This window comes from Schistocerca piceifrons, chromosome 7 (assembly GCF_021461385.2).
Source record: "Schistocerca piceifrons isolate TAMUIC-IGC-003096 chromosome 7, iqSchPice1.1, whole genome shotgun sequence".
Taxonomy (NCBI): domain Eukaryota; kingdom Metazoa; phylum Arthropoda; class Insecta; order Orthoptera; family Acrididae; genus Schistocerca; species Schistocerca piceifrons.
This window is the reverse complement of record NC_060144.1, coordinates 426,229,546-426,245,364: the sequence shown is the minus strand read 5'-3', so window position 1 is coordinate 426,245,364 and position 15,819 is coordinate 426,229,546.

The following is a 15,819-nucleotide window of genomic DNA, read 5'->3' as shown; positions in this document are numbered from 1 at the left end:
TTGGCTTTAGTTATAAATGCCCTCAGTGGGTCTCTGGAGCATTGCTCGGAAACTGGAGTATGCTGGCCCTGTTCCATTTATTGGTGTTTTATGCTTCTTTAGATTAGTGTTTAATGCTGCTTGTGTGAGTGTGTGTTTTACTGGACAGTTGTTATTTAATACATTGGTTATTGAAATCAAGAGTCTATCTGAGAACTGTCTTCGCCGAATGCATTAGTTGGTCTTACCGCTTTCATCGGATCATTTTTGGTAACATAATTTCCTCATACATATAAGGAAAAGAGATCTACTTTAGGTTTTAGTAAGAAATTTGGCCAGCTGATTCTACTGAATCTGCATCACTCGTTAATAGCTGTTCACTATACTAGCGACCTGTGTGATAATGCTATTGTTATTTACTTTTCTACCATTTTTGCCTTCCAGGCTTAACTAACTCATTCTCTACTTGTCACTGGCTATTGCTACTGTTTCCTTCCATGTAACCCCTTGACATTAAAGTGTCGACCTACCTTTTTTGTTCTATATTTCAAATATATGATACTGTTCATGTGGCCTCTATATTTATAATTAGTTTACCTTATGATTTAAAGTCTCACAAATTTCACAACTTGTACTTTGTTTGTTTGTTCGACCATTGGTGCGTAATGGTGATTGTGCTTATCAGTCACATAGACAGCCTGTCGCCTGAGGTGGGTTTGGACATAACCTGAAGATCCATTACAATAATTACAATGGTTATCTTGTACTCTTAACCAAACTTTGTGTCAGTCCTAAAGCAGCTTCTCCCATTGTAAAACTTGTTTGCATGGTCACTGGCCATTTATTCTGGTTTCCTGTACCTGTTTCAAATGTTCTTAAATTTTTATTTCTAATATTTGTATTCACTGATGTTGTGAACCTTGGGTATAATGTCTTATTCAGTATTCATCGTTACTCCAACTGTTAAATTGTGGATCTTAGTAATTTTAAGGCATTCATTTGCTTTTATTACTGAACTACTGTTTATGTATATATAATTTCACTCCATAACCAGCTCCCTCCCACCTAAGTGGTACTGGAGTGTAGTTAGATATTAGTGGCAGATTACTGATGCCGTTTAGTTTTAGTATATGTTAATTTTATTGCTTGCTTTGTGTTTTGGTTTTTATGTTCCAGATTATGATCAAGAGCTGAACAGTCATTGATCACAGATGTGTATGGCCAAACCCCATCTTACAAAAGCGCAGCTACAAGAACTAAATGCGAACTGTATATGGGGGAGGGTTGTGGGGGAGGGGGCGAGAGAAAACGAAAGAAGGCCGTGCACAGGTGGGACAATGCTTGCGAGGCGATCTGGGAGGTGGTCTTATCATTACAGCTAACATCATGGGTGAGATTAGTGACAGCTTCCTTTCAGGTCTGGAGCCCATCGCTTACATGCAGCAGCGGAGTGTACCCATCCACACTCCACTGTTCAGAATCCAGGTTCATCTCGGTCAACTAGGTTATCTAGTGCCAGACTTCACAATTATAAATACAGGCCCTAAACATTGATTAGATGCCGGTTCAACAGCCAGTTACCATTTACCAACACCAAACATGAGGTAATTAAGAAAATCTGTTGATCAGCTCTTGGATGATGGTATACATAGGCCACAGGTTTCGCCCTACGTATCACCAACAGTTTTGGTACCAGCCAGAAGAGGATTATGAGGTATTCAGTCAGAAAGTGAGTCAGGAATTCGAACCACTGTGCAACACTGTATTCTTTTCATGGTCTCATAAATGCAGAGTGATTTCTGTGCTAGTTGAGAAAAAGTTCTCGTGACCTGTATTTTATCCTCAAGCTATAGATGTAAGGTTTTCTTCAAAGAATCGTTTAATACAAATCATGAATTCACTGATATCCTCATGTTTTGTTACAACTCTCCGAAAACTAAATTGATCTTCACCGAGTTCAACTTCTGTTACCGTTGTCATTCTTCCAGAGATAATTTATGTTGGTATTTCACAACCATTCCTTTTAAAAGATGCTTTGGTAGCATTCAAACGTTCCAGAAACCCTGGAATGAAATCTCTAGTGCAGTTGCATGATCCGAATGGCAGAAAGACTTACCTGACTGTAATGCCGCTCCTGCCACTGAGGTATTTCCTTCAACTGGAAGTACCTGCTGGGGAGCAGGCGATACATCATTTTCCTCCATTCTTAGTTTGAGGTTTACTTGTGGAACACGCTGAAGAGCCTCCAAGTGAGCTATCAGTGAATCATGCGTTTCAGACGATAGCGAGTCACGTGCTGAAGTTTGACCTGGACATAAAAGCGGAACATAATTGTAATCTAAAGAAAACTTTAGCATTAAAACATTAGACCCGGCCGGCAGACCTTTATAACGTTTAAAATGGATCAGAATGTGCTGTGCACTGGTGACTTTCTTGGCTCTTAAGCCGTCGGCAAACCGGAAGAGTTAGCTAACGTGTTTCGTGACGTCACTTCCTGCTATACCACGCTGAGGAGCCTTTTCGTGAATTGAAACACAAAGTAAGTTCTGCGGTATTTCGGTGACGTGTCATGTGAAGTAGAACCAGTAGGTATCAAGAAAATTCCCTACGTTACAAGCAGGAAGCTTGAGGCCCGCATAAAGCAAGACGCCGCATTATAATTGTCGTGTTTGGAAGAAGCCCGTATTCGATAGGTTTTTTGTTACGCCCCGTGAATGTACATAGTTTCTAAGCACAGAATACTGTAAGTGAGAATGAATCTCTATTGGTACGATCTTGTGTAACAAAAAGAAGGAAACATCGTACTAATGGTATAAGAATATTCGTACTTAGCTATTACCGACTTTTTACTCGCCTCTCATTACAACAAGCCATTTTAATTCAAAGGCACATTGAACATCCGCAAAAAAAAGAAACACTTGTCGTTCTCTCTAGGATTTGATTTAATTAAGTGTAACGTTCTCCAAAACGTTGTTACTTTCTTGCGAAATTAATAGAAATTATTTCTCTAATACTTGATCTTATGTAAATATAATTGCGTTTTCTGGCTGGAGTGTGTTTGATTGGTGAACGTTTATAAGCTGTTGTCTTTACTGACTGGACTCGTATCTCTCCTTTCTGTCTTATTACATGTCCACGAATACGGGAGTTTACATTTACGTATATCACAAACAGAAAAACGTGACTTGCACATGTACAAGTGAGGGAATGTGCTTGTTAATGGAGCTAATGTAGGAACTACACTTTCGTCCGGTTTCGTAAACTAACTGTATCGTTGACAAGTCAAATGAAATGGACAACTGCCATCGGAGAGAGCTGACGCCGTAAAATCACGTTAACGAGATCGTCCCGTGTGGCGATGGATCTGTTTCTCGTGAGCCTAGATACCATTCTCAATAAACTTTTAAAAGACCCACCATAGGTATTTCAGAACCTGTAAGCGTTTACCTTCCGCCATTTGTGTAACATATGAACACATGAAAGAAGGTTATATACATGGAAGAACCCTGGAGATACTAAAAGGTATCAGATTGATTATATAATGGTAAGACAGAGATTTAGGAACCAGGTTTTAAATTGTAAGACATTTCCAGGGGCAGATGTGGACACGGACCACAATCTATTGGTTATGACCTGTAGATTAAAACTGAGGAAACTGCAAAATGGTGGGAATTTAAGGAGATAGGACCTGGAAAAACTGACTACACCAGAGGTTGTACAGAGTTTCAGGGAGAGCATAAGGGAGCAATTGACAGGAATGGGGGAAAGAAATACGGTAGAAGAAGAGTGGGTAGCTTTGAGGGATGAAGTAGTGAAGGCAGCAGAGGATCAAGTAGGTAAAAAGACGAAGGTTAGTATAAATCCTTGGGTAACAGAAGAAATATTGAATTTAATTGATGAAAGGAGAAAATATAAAAATGCAGTAAATGAAGCAGGCAAAAAGGAATTCAAACGTCTCAAAAATGAGATCGAAAGGAAGTGCAAAATGGCTAAGCAGGGATGGCTAGAGGACAAATGTAAGGATGTAGAGGCTTATCTCACTAGGGGTAAGATAGATACTGCCTACAGGAAAATTAAAGAAACCTTTGGAGATACCAGAACGACTTGTATGAATATCAAGAGCTCAGATGGAAACCCAGTTCTAAGCAAAGAAGGGAAAGCAGAAAGGTGGAAGGAGTATATTGAGGGTCTATACAAGGGCGATGTGCTTGAGGACAGTATTATGGAAACGGAAGAGGATATAGATGAAGATGAAATGGGAGATACGATACTGCGTGAAGAGTTTGACAGAGCACTGAAAGACCTGAGTCGAAACAAGGCCCCCGGAGTAGACAACATTCCATTGGAACTACTGACGGCCTTGGGAGAGCCAGTCCTGACAAAACTCTACCATCTGGTGAGCAAGATGTATGAAAAAGGCGATATACCCTCAGACTTCAAGAAGTATATAATAATTCCAATCCCAAAGAAAGCAGGTGTTGACAGATGTGAAAATTACCGAACTATCAGTTTAATAAGTCACAGCTGCAAAATACTATCACGAATTCTTTACAGACGAATGGAAAAACTAGTAGAAGCCAACGTCGGGGAAGATCAGTTTGGATTCTGTAGAAACACTGGAACACGTGAGGCAATACTGACCTTACGACTTATCTTAGAAGAAAGATTAAGGAAAGGCAAACCTACGTTTCTAGCATTTGTAGACTTAGAGAAAGCTTTTGTCAATGTTGACTGGAATACTCTCTTTCAATTTCTACAGATGGTAGGGGTAAAATACAGGGAGCGAAAAGCTATTTACAATTTGTACAGAAACCAGATGGCAGTTATAAGAGTTGTGGGGTATGAAAGGGAAGCAGTGGTTGGGAAGGGAGTAAGACAGGGTTGTAGCCTCTCCCCGATGTTGTTCAATCTGTATATTGAGCAAGCAGTAAAGGAAACAAAAGAAAAATTCGGAGTAGGTATTAAAATCCATGGAGAAGAAATAAAAACTTTGAGGTTCGCTGATGACATTGCAATTCTGTCAGAGACAGCAAAGGACTTGGAAGAGCAGTTGAATGGAATGGACAGTGTCTTGAAAGGAGGATATAAGATGAACATCAACAAAAGCAAAACGAAGATAATGGAATGTAGTCGATTTAAGTCGGGTGATGCTGAGGGAATTAGATTAGGAAATGAGACACTTAAAGTAGTAAAGGAGTTTTACTATTTGGGGAGCAAAATAACTGATGATGGTCGAAGTAGAGAGGATATAAAATGTATACTGGCAATGGCAAGGAAAGCTTTTCGGAAGAAGAAAAATTTGTTAACATCGAGTATAGATTTAAGTGTCAGGAAGTCATTTCTGAAAGCATTTGTATGGAGTGTAGCCATGTACGGAAGTGAAACATGGACGATAAATAGTTTGGACAAGAAGAGAATAGAAGCATTCGAAATGTGGTGCTACAGAAGAATGCTGAAGATTAGATGGGTAGATCACATAACTAATGAGGAAGTATTGAATAGGATTGGGGAGAAGAGAAGTTTGTGGCACAACTTGACCAGAAGGTGGGATCGGTTGGTAGGACACGTTCTGAGGCATCAAGGGATCACCAATTTAGTATTGGAGGGCAGCGTGGAGGGTAAAAATCGTAGAGGGAGACCAAGAGATGAATACACTAAGCAGATTCAGAAGGATGTAGATTGCAGTAGGTACTGGGAGATGAAGAAGCTTGCACAGGATAGAGTAGGATGGAGAGCTGCATCAAACCAGTCTCAGGACTGAAGACCGCAACAACAGCAATGAAAACATGCATATTGATAATGTTAAATTTCTGGGATTACAACTCGATAATAAATTCAGTTTGGAAGGGCATACAACAGAATTACTGAAGCTGCTAAACAAATCTGTATTTGCAATGAGAATGATGTGAGATTTAGAACACATAGAAAACTTGCCTACTTTACTTACTTTCATTCTATTACATCATACAGGATCAAATTATGGGGTAACCAATGATATCAAGAAAAAGTTTTTAACGTGTGAAAGCGTGTAATGAGAATCATTTGTGGTGTAAATTAATGAACATCATTCTGAAACCTATTTGTGGAACCTTTTATTCCAACCACTGCTCCTCAATGAAATTTGTTGCAAGCAATATAAGTCTATTTCCAAACACTAGCACAATACATAGTATCATTACTGGGAGCAAGACCAATGTACATAAAGACCTAAAATCACTTTACATCTTCCAAAATGGGGTCCAATATTCAGGAAAACACATTTTCAAGAAATTGCCGGCAATCATTAAAAACCTGGTGTGGAAGACTTTTTGAGAGATAATTCCTTCCGCTCTATAGATGAAAATCTTAATTGCGACTGTTGTACAAGCTTACTTAAAAAGTCTGTTACCCTCAGTTTCCACAGAACTTCGTCACAACAGTTAAGATTAGCAATTTTCTATGACATATTTATTAAAAATGCATAGAATGTTTCATCCTGACAGTGTATTATATCTGTAAATGTTACCAGTTCCAGTTTAGTGTAATGTATTTCCATTTACCACAATCTACTGTCAAATGATCTGGGTAGTATCTACCGTATTCAAATGTTTTCTGTTTTTTACGTTATACATTCTGACATGTTGCACACCCAAGAGGATCAACTCATTTTTGGGTCTATGGAACGAAAACTGAATATACTCTAATGTAAACTAATCTCTTCCACGTGCACGTCAGAATTAACTGCGTTGTCCCGAATGCTGATGGCTTTAGTTATAAATGCCCTGAGTGTGTCTCTGGCCCGTTGGTGGAAACTTGTTTCATTTATTGGTGTTTACTGCTTTTATAGAATTGTGTTTAATGCTGCTTGTGAGTGTGTGTGTGTGTGTGTGTGTGTGTGTGTGTGTGTTTTACAGGGCAGTCGTTATTAAAACATTGTTTATTGAAATCAAGAGTGACCCTTAGAGGGGGCCTCACGATATCCATTAGTTAGTCTTGTTGCTCTCATCAGATCAGTTTTGATAACATGAATTCCTTATACACATTTGGAAAAGGTATCTATTTTAGGTTTTTGTAAGACATCTGGCCAGCTGATTCTACTGAATCTGCATTACTTGTTATTAGATGTTCACTATACTAGTGACCTGTGTAATAGTTTTATTGTTATTTACTTTTTTACCTTTTTGCCTTCCACACTTAACTGACTCATTCTCTACTTCTTACTGGGTATTGCCATTGTTTGCTTCCATGTAACTGCTTGACATTTAAGTGTAGACCTACATTTTGTGTTCTATATTTCATATATGTGACACTACATATGTGGTCTATATATGTATAATTCGTTACCCACATGGTTTAAAGTCTCACAAACTTCATAGCTTGTACCTGGTGTGTTTGTTCAACCATTGCGCCATACGGTTCATTGTGCTTATCAGTCACACGGCCATCTTGCCGCAACGGTTGGTTTGGACGCAACCTTTAAGTCCATTACAATAATTACTAATAGGCATCTTATATTCTTAATCAAACTTCGTGTGAATTCTAAAGCACCTTCACCCAGTGTAAAACTTGTTTGCACTGCCACTACCACTGGTCTTTGATTCTTCTATCCTGTACCTGTTTCAAATATTTTTAAATTTTTTATTTCTAAGATTTGTGTTTATTCATGTTTATTGATTCACTATTCATCATTGCTCCCAAAGTCAAATTGTGCCATAATGATAATAACCGCCTCATTGGTACCAGAGTGTGGTTGCATATTAGTAGCAGACTTATGAAGCTGTGTAGTGGTAGGATATGTAAGCTTTGTTGCATGCTGTGAGTTTTGGTTCCAGATTAAGATCAAAAGGTGAACAGTCATGGATCACAGAAGTGTATGGCCCAACCCTATCTTACAAAAGTGCAGTTACAAGAAGTACATGCAACCTGGATATGGGGGAAGGAAAGGGAGGACGTCAGTACAGAGCTTTGTCTATACTTGTGAGTTGTGCTGGAGTGTTGCCTTATCATTATGGCGTGTTAAGCTTAACAGCGCATTTGAAAGATCTAGCGACCATCGACTAGTACTGATTCTGTATTTTTATCAGGTTATCTATCAGCTGACTTGTGGGAGGCTAAGTAGAACACTTCCTGAAGCTTTTGGTGTGGCTGATCCATTAAATGCGCTCTGACGAAGGCTGTTAGAGTTGTCTAGTCTGATTCGCAATGACCTAACGAGTGAATAATTTTTTTCAGGTTAGGGGACTTGAGGCAATTTTTGTGTTGTTTGTCGATGATGTCTACATTGTGATGAAAGCTTTGAGGCATGACTTTACTGAATCAGTAGCTCATTCGAAGAGATGCGGCCAGAGAACATGTGGGGGCTATTATTTTTTAGTTGGTCCAATGACTTCTGTGAATTTAATGGGTTGGTTTTTCGGGATTGGAAATTCCCTCTTCAATGATGAGAATCATGTTTTGGCACCATTTATTCCTAGAATATAAAAGCGAAGTCAGCGGCCCTATAAGGGCTGCTCAATGGCCAGCCAAAGATCAGGGCTATTGCAGAGACTGACTCACCATTCATGTCTGTAAACATGGATCATGAACCAATTTTTGAGCTGTTAGATTCTGATAGAAATGTGTCACTGGCGAACTGGCCATGGTACATTAAACATTCTGTTATTAGTTGAGTTACCTGATATTCAGAAACTGAGTTTAGTATATCACTCTCTGAATGGGAGGCAATTACCGATGGTTGGCAAGGTGAGATTTAACTTAAGTACGCCCATCCTAGCTGTACCAGATGTCGAAAGAGAGTTTATCTCGAAGATTGATGTTTGCTAATCAGGTGTTTTGGCTACCCTCCTCCAAGAGAAGATAGGAGAGAGGAGGACTATCAGTCACATCTCCAGGTCATTATCTGTATCTTTGGAACCCAGAAACTTTCAGTTAGCGTCTGTACGGCATCTAATGCGTCCTGTGAATTTAAAGGAATTTGCTCTAACTGCGCTATTTTTCAGTTAATCATCACTTGTTTCCACCCATTACGCTTCTTTGAGGTGTGTGAACCGCAGTCGTAAGCCATCCTTGACCATTTAGCACGGGAAGTTGCAGACAGTGTAGGACTCACGAACTGGGCAGCTTAATTTGTTTTCAACGGGGCTGTGGTGAATCTCTTCTGAACGCTCTCTACAATGCTTTGTACGCATTCTATTTGAAGTCACCACTTTCCAGTCTGTGGTCGATCAATGACCTCCTTTATAAAGACAACGATCCTAAGGTCTTCAAGGTGACCTGGGAATATGCAAGAAATTTCATCAGCCCTGCGCTCCACCGGAAGGTTGCCTGTTAAAACAAGGGTAGGCATCCGACCTCGCTATGGCGCGGGGGACTGAGTCTACTTGAAGAACCTTTGGACGAAGAGAAAAGAGGGACAAATGGTCACATATTTTTCCACGGTTTGTGGGAGTCTACAATATGGTCCAAATCACTTGCCCAATGAGCTTCCTAGCCCAGAACCTACCAGTGACAAATTAACCAAGGTCGTATCAGCTTAGTGAAGGTCGTAAACTGGGGGGTGTCTCCTCATATATTGCGGCAGCTTGCCCCATCGTTTCCAAATTAACAGCTGCGGGAGGCGATTATGCCGTGTGCTCGCGACATCTTTGGTGCCCAGTTGTTGCCCTGCGTGTGTGTCTACGTCCCGTTTCCCGTTACTGGCTGACCCCCGATCACTCGAGCACGCAAGAAGGTGAATGCGCTATTGCTTTTGATAATCAACTACAGTTTAAGTACATACAGTTTGTAAATTCGCCACTGTAACACCTCCTAACCAGCCACCTAGCGACTCAAAATAGTCATAGTACACAACCTTCTGATCATCGGATGGTAGATATTATTGCTTACTTGGTACATCATATTTAGCTAGACACTGGGGATGCGTTAATTGATTGTAGGCTCTGTATGAGAAAACGGCTACCTAAGAATTTTATCTTTTGGTTGATGAAAACTGATACTAGTACAGTGCGTTTCTTATCAGGTCCTAGGACGTCATTTAAATGGAATAACGATCCTGCTAGCAGCTGTTATCATTTATGCATAAATACCATGTGATTATGATGTTGGAGTAGAGCGGAAGGTGACTAAAGGATAATAAAGTATATGAAAACTTTGAATACACCTGGTTGCAGAGAAATGTCAACATGGTTCTTTTGGAGGAAAACCAGAGCATCGCAGGTATTCACAGACGCTTGTAGAATGTGTATAGAGAACTGGTAGTGAATAAAAGCACTGCGAATCCAGCAGCACTCATCAAAGCTACTCGAATACAGCTACATGAAGAACTGTTCCACTCCATAGTAGTTACAGAAGTAACCTGGGAGCTCCAAACAGGCATCAAAATTGTGCTACAGTGGCATTGCCAATCAAAGCGTCTGCAGAAAGACGTGAACAATACAGGAGCCTCAGTTTGGTAACACATTCGTAGAAGACCTTCACTTGTGTCACTTTATGGCGGATCGAAGACAGGACAGATGCAGTGATCATGGACGAGCAATTTGGCTTCGTAGGAGGAGCACCCAGTGATAAACAGTACTCGGCTTACGATGAATTTTTGAGATAGAGCTAAGGAAAGCTCAAGACACGTATATTGCTTCGATAGACATAGAAAAAGCATTTGACAGGGTTGGCTGTCGACAGCTTTTTGAGATTTTCAGAGTTCCACAAAGTAAATGGACAGTAGCTTAGAGCAGAAACTGTATCAAAAAGAAGTGGTTGAGATATGATATGGAGAACATGAACAAGAAGCTACTATTAAGGAGGGGGTACGACAGACTAGCTTAGTCTCTCATGTCTTGTTCCAAGGATACACTGAGAGGGCGTTAGAGGCAGTTATGGAGCTATAGGAGGAATTACAATTCAAGGTAAGAGTCTAGAAATCTTCAGATTTGCTAACGATATGGCAGTGTTGACTGAGAATGGGGATGAACTGTAGGCGATGTTGGCCAAGATGTAATCTCAGACACGAAGTACAGAAAATGTATTCGCATTTGCAGGTAAAGACAACCATCAACTGTATAACGGAATGGCGAAAACGAAAATTTGTGCCGGACCGGGACTAGAATCTGGATTTCCCGCCTAGTGCGCTACGTCGCCTTTGCATTTGGCTATCTGAGCACGTCTCACGGGCAGACCCAACGTTCCATATGTCATCATCCACGTGTCTGCAAACTGTTCTCGTATATATGGGAAACTATGAAGACAAGAGAAGAGGCGCTGCCTTCTCAGGAGATGGTTAGGTAATGGGGAAGGCCTTTAGAGAAAAAATTGTGTGTGAAATCTTGTGGGACTTGACTGCTAAGGTCATCAGTCTCTAAACTTACACACTACTTAACCTAAATTATCCTAAGGACAAACACACACACCCATGCCCGAGGGAGGACTCGAACCTTCTCCGGGACCAGCCGCACAGTCCATGACTGCAGCGCCTGAGACCGCTCGGCTAATCCCACGCGTCGCCTTTAAAGACCTGGTAAGGTGGACACGGTGAAGTAAATAAATACAATGCCTTAAAAACGAAAAAAAATACAAAAGTATATATCTTCTAAAAATTTTACTCAACCACATAAAAGAAAGTATCGTAAGACCAGTAATATGGAAAAGTAAAGAGAGTAGACGACGCTACAAGAACTTTAGACAAAGCAGTGTCGGACTTGGAAACTGCAAGCGCTTCTCTGTACGCAAATAAGATGTTTCCATGATATGAAGTACTAAGGGAGGCCTATTTTTCACATTACGTGAGGCACAAATACTGTGTAACGATGAATGACGGCTATAGATTCATTTACATTGCAACATATCCAAACATTTTGAAGAACATGAAGAAAACCTATGTTTTTTAAGTCTACTCTTCATTAAGATATTTGTTCCTGTAGTGGAGCTCAAGTTATAAATTTATCTCTCTTTCAGGACGACCATAGGGATACCTTTCTCTATATTAAGCTAAATCGTAACATTATTTTCAACATTAGGAGCAATGCATCCTTAAGTGATTAAGATGGATGTAGAAGTGAATTTATCTTTAGCGCTTTTCCAATCCTGTTTGTCCCTTGCATTTGGTTTTGATGGTTTTGCCTGTTTGATAGATATAGAAATCTCCAGAATCAGCACAGGGGGTTTTCTTCTTGTTGTTTGTATATATATACTCTCTAAATCATCGTATGTGTTTTTGTCTGTCTCAATATGCTGATCTCACATGCTACTAGACAAATTTTCATCGGGTTTCCAAGGGTAATTTGAGAGTAGCTCTGGGCAACGTATATGGTTTAATTCGTCAAATTCGGATCCAGAAAAGAAAAAGATAACGTGGTTTAACTTTTTATCTAAGACCATCGTCTCTGTTAGCCTCTTTGAACACGCTGGTCTCCGGAACTACAAGCCGAATTTTCACAGGTATATAAAGCTAAGCTTTGGGCCACACATAGGCCTACCATTTATTTCATCAAAATGGATGACGGAAAAAAAGTATAGCGATTTAAAAGTTTATCGAAATGCAACCTGTCTGTATTACAGTTTGAACACGCTAATCTCCAAAACTACAACACGAATTTTCATGATATGTGATCTGAGGCTTTCCCGGCGAATGTGCTGCATCCAAGGTTCTCGGATGTCCAGCCGGTTCCGATCGTCGAATCCGATCGTCGGATCCGGCTGGACACCCGAGAACCTTGGATACAGGACATTCGCCGGGAAAGCCTCAAATCACATATTACCAACCTCTACGGGGAGGATATATACCAACTGGTGAAGAAACTGGAAAAGTTTCGGAACCAGAAAGGACGTCTGCTGAGTTCTCTCGCCTTTTCACTAAGGTGTAGGGATAAAAACACCATACCTACTTTCGCCAAAATGATGCATCACATATGCACGCCTGCAGCGAATCGTATTAAGCGACGAGCCAGTCTGGCCCTGGTCAGGGAGAGGATTCGCTACACCCGTTACAACTCGACAAGAACGCCAAGGAGCTGCTGCTTCTTCACCTACGATTATCCTCCGTGTTCCAAGAAGATCACTCCTGGGAATGGGTGAACTGTGTAACCTGGGCCCAGGCAGACTGGACCCACCGGAAATCCACGGAAAAGCAGATCACCAAGTTTGCACGACTACCTGGCAAACCGAAAACTGAGATAGTGCCCACTAGGCGGGCCGTGGTTAACCTCACGGGTAAACCAGTCGACGACACAGCTACAGCTGTACTTGAAAAAGGACTCACTTTCGCACATATACCTGCATCTCTGCCGTTCAATGAAATAATCTTTTCAGTAGAACAGGCAGTCCGTTGCTTACCAGATGACGAAGCAGAAGAAATCAGAAGCGAAACTTCCCGGATTGTTTCAAGGCCAACACCGACCAGAAGCAACATCTCGGGAGCAGAAAGAGCAGCACTACGAGCCCTCAGAGACAATAAGGAGATAGTCGTTCTTCCTGCCGACAAAGGAAATGCCACAGTCATCCTTGAGAGACGCGACTACGAACAGAAAATGCTGCAATTGCTAGACGATCCAGCATATCGGAAAATCAACACAGACCTGACCAGGAAGATACAACAAAGCACCGCGACCTAGCTGGAAAATGGCACGCTCGAGGACAAGGACATCAAAAGACATCACCAATGTTCGGCGGTAGCTCCGAGGATATATGGTCTCCCAAAACCGCACAAAGAAGGGATGCGACCCATACTCAGCAGCATTGGGGCACCGACGTATCTTTTGGCGCAGCACTTAGTGGGCATGCTAAGACCTTATGTGGGGAAATGTGTGCACCATAACCGGAACTCGATGGACTTCATTGGCCGCCTGAAGGAGATGACAATACAAGAATCCGACATCACGGTCAGCTTCCATGTCGTCTCATTATTCGCACGTGTCCCGCTCGAAGATTCTCTCCACTTAATCAGTGAGAAATTCGGGCCTGAACTGACACAACTGTTTAGGCACGTGCTAACATCTACGTACTTTGTCTTCAACGGTCAATATACGAGCAGACCGACGGAGTAGCCATGGGGAGGCCGCTTTCCCCAGTGGTGGCCAACCTGGACCTGGAGAGTATCGAAAAGGAAGCACCGGAAGCCGCCGAACTGAAACCTGTATGCTTCTTTTACTACGTGGACGACACGTTTGTCATCTGGTCACATGGACAGGAACAGATACAGATATTTCTACAACATCTGACTTTGGTCCACAGTAACATTCGGTTCACCATGGAGACTGAGAAAGATGGAAAACTACCCTTTCTTGATGTCCTAGTGGAACGTAGGTCTGATGGCTCACTGGTTGACAGTGTGTACCGCAAGCCCACACACACTGACCTGTACCTACATGCATCCAGCTACCACCATCCGGTGCAGCTTAATGGAATGCTCTACGCCTTGGTACATAGAGCATACTCGATCTCTGATGAACAGAACTTGCCAACGGAACTCAAACACCTGGAGACCGTGTTCCGCAAAAATGGGTATGGCAACCGCCAAATCCAAAGGGCCTTCCGACAACAGAAGTAGAGCAATAACCGAGATGAAGAACAGCTCCAAGAATAGAAGCAAGCTGTGGCCTTTCTGCCGTTTGCTGGCAACGTGTCGTCAAAAATAGGGAGACTGTTAAGGCGAAATAAGATTGACACAGTGTCAGAGTGCCGCATATGCCTTCATTCAGACAATCATGGTGCTTCAATCCGGAACCGCGCTGTTGCTTCGGTCGCAGGTTCGAATCCTGCCCTGGGGCATGGATGTGTGTGATGTCCTAGGTTATTTAGGTTTAAGTAGTTCTATGTGTAGGGGACTGATGACCTCAGATGCTAAGTCCCATAGTGCTTAGAGCCATTTGAAGCATTTTGAACAAGAAAATCGTCGGAGACGTGTATGGAGGCAAACCGGTTAGGCTGAAAGCCTTAGACACACTGTCCAGCTAGTGCAGCAAGTGTGGAGGTTCTCTGCTGTTTTGGGGTGGCATTATGTGGGGCTGACGTACGCCGCTGGTGGCCATGGAGGGCACCGTAACAGCTGTACGATACGTGAATGCCATCCTCCGACCGACAATGCAATCATGTCAGCAGCATACTGGCGAGACTTTTTGTCTTCATGGAGCACAATTCGCGCCCCCATCGTTCGCACCTAGTGTATGACTTCGTTCAGAATAACGACATCGCTCGAATAGCGTGGCTAGAATGTTCTTCAGACATGAACTCTACCGAACATGCCTAGAATAGATTGAAAAGGGCTTTTATGGACGACGTGCCCCACCAACCACTCTGAGGGATCTACTCCAAATCGCCGTTGAGGAGTGGGACAATCTGGACCAACAATGCCTTGATGAACTTGTGGATAGTATACCACGACAAATAAGGCCTGCATCAATGCAAGACGTGCTATTGTGTTTTAGAGGAACCGGTGTGTACAGCAATCTGGACCCCACCTCTAAAGGTCTCGTTGTATGGTGGTAAAACATGCAAAGTGTGGTTTTCATGAGGAATGAAAAGGGAAGGAATATTGTTTATGTTGATCTTTATTCCATTTTCTTTTGAGGTTCCGGAACTCTCGGAACCTAGGTGTTGCCAAATTTTTTTTGATGTGTGAAAATGAATTAAAATCATCATAACTCCTGAAAGGGTTGCATTAGAACGTTCAAACTTCTCGGTTGGCCGCGGGGCGTGATGGGAACTAGTACCCTCTGCACGCTTAGCGACGAAGATCGCTTTTATTTGGATGGGTTCGTCAGTAATCAAAATTGTGCCATCTGAGGGACTGAGAATGCTCATTTCGCAATCGAGAGGTCTCTTCACCCTCAACAGGTGACAGTGTGGTGTGCATTGTGCAGACACGCAATAATC